At 40.9% G+C, this 8,282-nt stretch overlaps 1 pseudogene; it reads right to left on the reverse strand.

Moving 5' to 3' along the window:
* Positions 1 to 381: 381 nt before the first annotated feature.
* LOC108589764 (Y-box-binding protein 1 pseudogene) lies at positions 382 to 1,362 on the reverse strand (annotated as a pseudogene).
* Positions 1,363 to 8,282: the final 6,920 nt, after the last annotated feature.

The raw sequence follows: 8,282 nt of genomic DNA on the forward strand, positions 1-8,282 counted from the left end.
ATTAACAGGTGCTTGCAGTTTGTCGACTTTTTTGAAAAAATCAAGTTGTAAACTTTTATTACAAATTAAAAATGAAGTTCTTAAAAATCTCAACTTGACCAGATATGAAACAATTTAAAAACCTCTAAAGGCATATTGAGAAAAAACAGTCTTTTTAAAAAAACACGTTTGTTATTACAAAAAAGAGACGTCTTTAGATAAAAATAATAAAAACCCCATGCTGCAGAGATAATGCAGATAGTTCTATTTATCTGGTCAATGGGCAAAAAGCAAGCACTTAAGGTCTTCAGCTGCAATCTTTTGTTCATTTCGTATTGCTGGGATTTTTTATTTATTCTTGGATGAACAAACCAGATGATGGTAGAGATGGTAAGCCAGCATTTACTCAGCCCTGCCCTACTCAGCCTCGAGAGCAGACCAATTCTCAGCTGGTGGATCAGCTGTTTTTGTCTCTTTGCTATCTTGTGGTTTAGGGTTTTCTGGGTGTCTGCTTCGGTAATTGAAGTTGCGGCGATACCGACGTTGAGGTGGCTGCTGACCTTGGGTCTCATCTCCTTGATTTTCTTTATCCTGTTCATTGCCATCCTCTCTAGGCTATCTTTGGTGAGGAGGGCCCCTGTGGAATCGTAGTCTATATCCCTGATACATATTCTGCCTCACTGGTCTACCTTGTTCTCCTGCATCCTGGTTGTCAGCACCCTCCATCACTTCTCCCTGCACAGGAGGGTTGGAATCTTGTGGTCAATGCCCACAGGGTTCCTGCATGTAGTAAGGTGGGAATCTTCGCCTGCGGTAGGGCCGGCGTGTTGTGCCTGGCCTTTGGGAGCACTCTCTGATCCCTCATTCTTTTCCCCACTCTCACTATTCTGGTAATTTTGCTGGTAATTGCGTGGAGGACCCCTACTACGTGGATAGCGTCTATAATGGTTATGGTATGCTGCATATTTATTGCCTTGAACTGGAACCCCACCAGGACCTGTAACGTTTGCTGCCTCCGCACCCTTTTCTCCTTCAACAACATCAAACTCCACAGTCTCTCCATCTCCTACACTGTGAAGGTACTTCCTGGGGTTCTTCTTTATGGCAGTCTGGTGTACAAATACATCTTCCTTGATGTCATTCCTTTTGATGAAACCATATCCGTTCCTTACATTGAACCATTTTACCATTCCCAAAACCTTTGTTGCGATGACCTTCTTGTCCCCTCTGGTAGGCGCTGCCGATGTGAGGCTGCCCGGGCCACCGCTCCCTGCGCCGCTGCCAGTAGTGCCCAGCTTGGTGTCAGCCGGGGCGGCGGGGGGCGGCGGGGGGCGGGGTGTGTGGGGGGACCGGCGGCTGCCCTGTCTCGGCCTCGCTGCTCATGGTTGCGGTGATGGTTACTGCGGCTGGCTGTGGCAGCTATCACTTCTCCCGGGATGTGATGGTAACTAAGCTGGCGGCAGTGGGGCTGCTCAGGGCTCTCTGGGATTCGCTCTCCCCACTACCTATCTCAGGCGGCTTTTAAAATGACAAGGCAAGTGGCTTTTATCCTGTGCACCTGCGGTTCTGAGGGAAAGGAAGCGGCCAAAGCAGCTGCTGGCCATCAGTCCCACCCGGCTTTTAGGCAGGCCACACCACCTCAGGGCGCAGCATTCTCATTCAAATAATCCAGTGACAAGGGATATTAGATATGTGTACAGATACAACAAGATTGGTCATCTGTGGATACTTGTTGAGGCTGCATGATGAGTACATGGAGGTTCATTATACTACTATAACTACTTGTATATATGCCTAAAACAGTCCATTATCAAAAGGATAGATATAAAATTATTACTTATTGTAACAGACAAGCCTGATAGGTAACAGAAGCTAGATAATAGTGAAGTAACAAAGCTAAGGGCAATTGATGCATCTCGTAGATTTTGCCTTCTCCTCCATTGTCTTTCTTCTATTTTAGTATATGTGAACACACTTGGACTTTGGTGACTTAATTGTGTATGAAATTGATGAAATAGTGATAAATATAAAAAAAAGTACCTTTCTGATCTGAGTTAAAGTGAAAGGAAATTGGAGATTTTATTTGAAAATGCTACTTTCCATTTTTACTCATTGATCTATGAATATAAAATTTACTGTCATTTTTATTCACAATTTTTATTACCAGGGAGGAACCCACATTGAGAAAATAAATAATGGAAGTGATAAGGCTTGCAGTGGACAAAAGCAGAGGTGTTAATGCCTCATTGCTGCAAAATGGAAAGGTTAACCAATGTGAAACAACATATAATTTTTTTTTTATTTAAACTTTTTAGGCCAGAAATGGTGGTTCATGCCTGTAATCCCAACACTTTTGGAGGCTAAAGCAGGAGGGTCACTTGAGGCCAGAAATTCAAGACCAGACCAGCCTGGACAACAAAGCAAGACCACACCTCTAGAAAAAAAAAAAAAATTATTTTAATTAGTCAGGCATGACGGCTCATGCCTGTAGTCCCAGTTACTTAGGAAGCTGAAGCAGGAGGATCACTTGAGCCCAGGAGTTTGAAGCTGCAGTGAGCTATTATCACACCACTGCACTCCAGCCTGGGCTACAGAGTGAGAACTTGTCAGAAAAGAAAAGGAAAAAAAAAAGAAAAGAGAAAAGAAAAGAAAAGAAGAAAAGGAAAAGAAAAGAAGGGAAGGGAGGGGAAGGGAGGGGAAGGAAGGGGAGTTAAAAATTTTTTTTTCAGAAATGGAATCTCACTATGTTGCCCAGGCTGGGATCCAGTGGCTATTCATAAGCGTGATTATATCACATTGCAGCCTTAATTCCTGGGCTCAAGTGATTCTCCTGCCACAGCCTCCCAAGTAGTTGGGACTGCAGGAGCATGCCACCACACAGAGCTTAAACATTTTTATTGTAAAATATAACAGAAAGCTAAATAAAACAAATGGATAGCTTAAGCAATTATTTTGAAGCAAACATCCTTATAAACAACCACCAAAGTTAAAAATCAGAATTGTGCCAGCCACCCCAGAGCGCCATCCTAATCACAGCTCTCTCCATCTCCTCACAAGTAATCTCAACCTTGACTTTTATGGTGATCAATTCTATACAAATTTATCACCCAAGTGTTCATTTGTGAACACTAGTTATGTTTCCCCTGATTATTCTTAAGTCTTTTTTATTCTAGAGATCCCCCTTCATTCTTTTTTTCTTGCAACTTATTTGTTGAAGAAACTGTCTTTTTCCGTCTAATTTTCCGCAGTCTTCATTTTGCTCTGTCTTGCATTTCTTGTCAATTGGTAGTTAGTTCTACAGGCTTGATCAGATTTGAGTTGATTTGCCTTCTTTTGCCTTCCCACGTGGTTGTGTGTGCTTCTGTCTAGAGGTACAAAATATTTGGCTGCACCTGTTTCCTATAATAACTGCTTTTAGTAATCAATGCCATCAGGCTTGAGGTTGAGGGTGTCTCTCCAGACATTTTAGTTGTCAGAAGCATATTCTCTAAAAAGAGAAAGGCCTCATGGGAATAATATTCCCTGAGTTCTTGAATCAACAAATTGTTGATAAATTGTCTTGTGGCTTTTTATTTGAAAATCAGGCTAGATATAAAATCTGTGGCTCACATTTTTGTTACTTGGCTATATTAATATGCTACTTCTTTTTCTATAAGCATAAAGCTTTGCTGTCACTCTAATGATAATCCTATTTCCTCTCCTTTGTGAGTGATTTTTTTCCTCCCCTTTAAAGTCCAATATTTTACTAGACTATATCTCTCTATTGATCTAGGTCCATTCCTCAGGTATTTGGTTGTGCTCTTTTAGTACCCAGTTTCAAATCCTGTTTCAGGGAAGTTTATATTGTATTATACTTTTTAGAAATGGTTTTGTTTCCTTCCTATGATTTTCTTCTTTGGAGAGTGAGAGCCTGCAGAAAGTAAAAAAGATTTTGAAAAGCTGCTGGGGGCAACATCACAGGGATGAATGAAGAATTGCCAAGCAGTATTGAAGGGCCAATTGAGATTAAATGGCATAAATTTGTAGTGGAGCCAATTGGCACTATTCTACAACTTTCTGTAGCAGAACTCACCACAAGCAAACAAAGCAGATGTTTCGGTTTATCCATTGCTTTATATCAGCAGAGTAGATGGAGTGTAAGGTCAAGAGGATGAGAGACTCTAAACATTAGGTGACATGAAGTTGAAATCGTTATTAGCATGTCACCTGTACAAATAAGACAAAAATACACCCCAGAATTTCTGGGACAGTCAAATTATATACTATCTTATTTTCTATTAAAAAATTAAAATGTGTGGCTAAAGGTGGTTTAATTCTAATTCCTCTGTAGGAATGCCCACAATAAACAAACAAATAATTTTTTTAAAATGCTGTTGGCAGACTATTTGTCCCAATTTTTGATTTGGATAGAAATATCTGTAGGTCTTTGGCCAGACCATAAAAAGTATACATGTGTTTTGTTGGGTTGCAACAATGTCAGTTAAAACAGTGCCTGAGAAAAAAGGGCCCTTTGAGGCTTTCTGATTTTTTTAATTATTATTTTCAATCGACACATGATGATTATACATACATGTGGAGCCACAGTGTGATATCTCAATACATGTATACTATATATTAATATCAAAGTGGCTACTAGAGACTGGACAGGATAGATACTTTATCACTCATGTAAAGCAGTGTCAATGTAGGTTTCTGATTCTTGCTAGTATTATTTCTTTTTTTTTTTTTTTGAGACGGAGTTTCGCTCGTTACCCAGACTGGAGTGCAATGGCGCAATCTCGGCTCACTGCAACCTCTGCCTCCTGGGTTCAGGCAATTCTCCTGCCTCAGCCTCCGGAGTAGCTGGGATTACAGGCACGTGCCACTGTGCCCAGCTAAGTTTCTGTATTTTTAGTAGAGACAGGGTTTCACCATGTTGACCAGGATGGTCTCGATCTCTTGACCTCGTGATCCACCCACCTCGGCCTCCCAAAGTGCTGGGATTACAAGTGTGAGCCACCGCGCCCGGCCTTGCTAGTATTATTTCTAATAAATTTTAGGCTTGTAGAGCTGAAGGTACCATTAACCTAGAAAATGAGGTTTTTCATAGACTCCCTTTGTCCATGGACTCCTTTTCTGAAATGGAAATTGATCAATATTTCTGAATATTTTCTGCAGTTACACCCAACTTAAGGTAATACCACACAGGCATATCATTTTATTGGTCTCTCTTTCCTCATAGAAGTAGTAGCAATATCCCTTAGCCAACTCCCTTCCTTTAAGATTTAGTGTTCCTGCTCTTCAACTGTGACACTGTCATAGCTGACATCATTTATGCTCATTGATTCGTTGGCTTTCTGGGATTGCTTTTCTCTGTCTTCCTGTTAACCAGGGGTAATATATGGAGTTAATGTTTATCTGCACATGTTGGTGGCCAGAACCCCACCAAACTAGATACACAACCAATCCCATCCATAAAATCTTTAGAAATTCTGCAGTCAACTTTAGAACCTCATATAAAGTTTATTACATTTAGCTAAGCTCTCTTTACTTTTTCTGTCACTACTAAGCCCATTCTTCTTTGGAACTCCCTTGCAATGGTCCACTCAGTAGCCATTTTATCATCTTTGTTCCACTTTTGCTTGCCCTGACTAATATGACGAAATTTAGTTGTAATGCACTGGGATTTAGCTAAGCAGATTCTTAATATGAGGTTTTTTTTGTTGTTGCTTTTTTTTAATGGAGTCTTGCTCTGTCACCCAGGCTGGAGTACAGCGGCGCAATCTTGGCTCAGTGCAACCTCTGCCTCTCAGGTTCAAGCAATTCTTGTGCCTCAGCCTCCCAAGTAGCTGGGACTACAGGCATGTGCCATCACACCTGGCTGATTTTTGTATTTTTAGTAGAGATGGTGTTTTACCATATTGGTCAGACTGATCTTGAACTCCTGGCCTCAAGTGATCCGCCTGCCTCAAAGTGCTGGGATTCAGGCATGAGCCACTGAGCCTGGCCAATATGAGCTTTTTGACTAATTTACCCAGCTTGCAGCCCTTACAGCAATTTCTTTATATAAGATCTCAGTCATTTCTTGTCCCCATCTACTGTTAAAACATGTTCCATTCCTGCTCTGCACAGATGGCTTCAGGATGCTAATACCTTTACCAAGAACATCAATACCTTTCCTGGGCCAAGGCAATATTAAAGATGCTGACTCCTTCCTGTGATAATGCTGCAGGTGCCTGCACTGAGAGTGCTGATTTTAATGGGTTAAATAATATCACCCCAAAATTCATATCCACCTGGAACCTCAAAATGAAATGTTACTTGAAATAGGGCCTTTAAAGATGTATTAAGAGATCATGCTAAGATTAGGGTCGATGAAAGTATCTTTATAAGAGAACAAAAAGAATACACAGTGTCAGAGGAGAAGGCCATGTGAAGACAGAAGTAGAGATTGGAGTTATGCTGCCATAAACCAAGGAATGCCAAGAGCCACCAAGATTTTGGTAATTTGTTATGATCAACAGGACTTGTTACTATCCCTGTGTGTGGGCCCATGGGGTCTAGCAGAGAGCTATCATTTAGTACCTACTTAGGAAGCTAAACACATCCGGCACCACAGATACTGGATCATTAGTGCCAAAACTGTTGGTGCCAATGCTGCAGATTCTTTGGCTTTGAATGTCTCAGTTATATTTACTCTTTTTGCTGCAGCCTCCTTGCTAAAGGATTCAGACTGTTTGTTGAGCCTGGCCTAGAATACAATCTGATATACATAATATTATACTTAGAGTCTATTTCACTTCTGTCCTTAAACACTGGTCTTTTTCCAGAGTGGAATTCACTCATCTTGATGAATTCTTTTCTAGAAGAAACATTAGCTGCTAGTGCAATACACATGGATCCCTTGCTTTCTAATCCCACCAATTCTCCTGAAAATGCTCCAAATGTGCCTGACATGCCTGCCAAATTTTTTCCACCTCCATTACCCCTGAATACAACTTTTGTTAAGTTTTTTAAAAGGCTAAGGCTATCCAATAATGAGCACTTCTTAGAAAGACAGAGAGATTGACACACCTTCAAGTAAGTCTTATACAATGCTAAGGCAATGGGGGGAAAAGGTGGAGCTATCTAGTTCCTGCCTTTCAGTTCACAGTTTGCCCGTGGTAGTTGCTTCTATTCCTGTCTGGTCTCCCATGGGGTCCAGCAGAGAGCTACTATTCAATGCCTACTTAGGCCATGGTAATCCTTCTATTGTTCAATGGCACTTTGGGACATGGGGATAATTTATTAGGGTTTCTTTTGGTCCCATCTGAGACAACACATATCATAGCCATTTCCTCTGTGGGGTCGTGAGATCTCACCATCTACACTGCAAAACATCAGGGTGAAAGAGCCTTGTTTTCTTTGTTCTTAGGATCTACATGCTTCTTTCTTTTCATTTCTTCCCTCTCTAAACTAAAGGAAATAGCAAGACTGTAGGAAACATCCCACTCTCTCCACCACTCACTTATTCTTATGAATTCATTTAATTCAGCACACTTCTCTTTTCATATTGCTTGACTGGGAAGCATATGGGAGTGTGGTCAGCAGAACCAGTTTAAATATTGGTAGAAAGCCTTAGAGTGGGTGTCTTACAGCTACGTGTTGCTTATTTTAGAATGAGGGGTGGGTACTTCACACTTACTCTCTTAGCTTTAGGAGTTTAGCAGAAATTGTGATAAAAAAATCCCATTTAAAATTCTGTAAAATTCCACCATTAAGTGCAGTCATCCCCCTAAACATAGAAGTATAGGCACTTCCCTAACTCTTCGCTGTTGCCTTAGGAACATTCTGACCCCGGGGTTGGAGTCCTCTTTTGCACCCAGAAATACAGCCCTACTATGATCTTAGATGGATAGCCCTGTGGAACGGCACCAAAAGAAATACTGACAGAATCTTGCATAATGAGGAAAATTTTTAAAGGGGAGCAGTGTTTTAGTTATTGTATAATATGATAAACCAAGCCTGTTTGCTTAAGTTTCTCCCATTTTTGTAGTAACCAGTCAGTGTAAATAAATCCGTTGTTAGCATAGAATTCCAGAAGAGGAATCAGTAGCTCTTGTGGCCTAGGGATAAAAATAACTTGTGATCTTGGGAGGGATACATAAAGAAAGCAGGGGATTATCACCATACAAGGTAATAGAGTATTTTGCAAGTTATTTTGCAAGTGGTCTGTTACTACTGTGGGCTTCCCTGTTAATTAGAGGGAATAGAGTAACCTATACATAGAAGTTATTCCCAATAAGATTCCAGAAAACACACTCATTCCAATTGTGGAATGTACC

Source organism: Callithrix jacchus, chromosome X, assembly GCF_049354715.1.
Source record: "Callithrix jacchus isolate 240 chromosome X, calJac240_pri, whole genome shotgun sequence".
Lineage (NCBI taxonomy): Eukaryota > Metazoa > Chordata > Mammalia > Primates > Cebidae > Callithrix > Callithrix jacchus.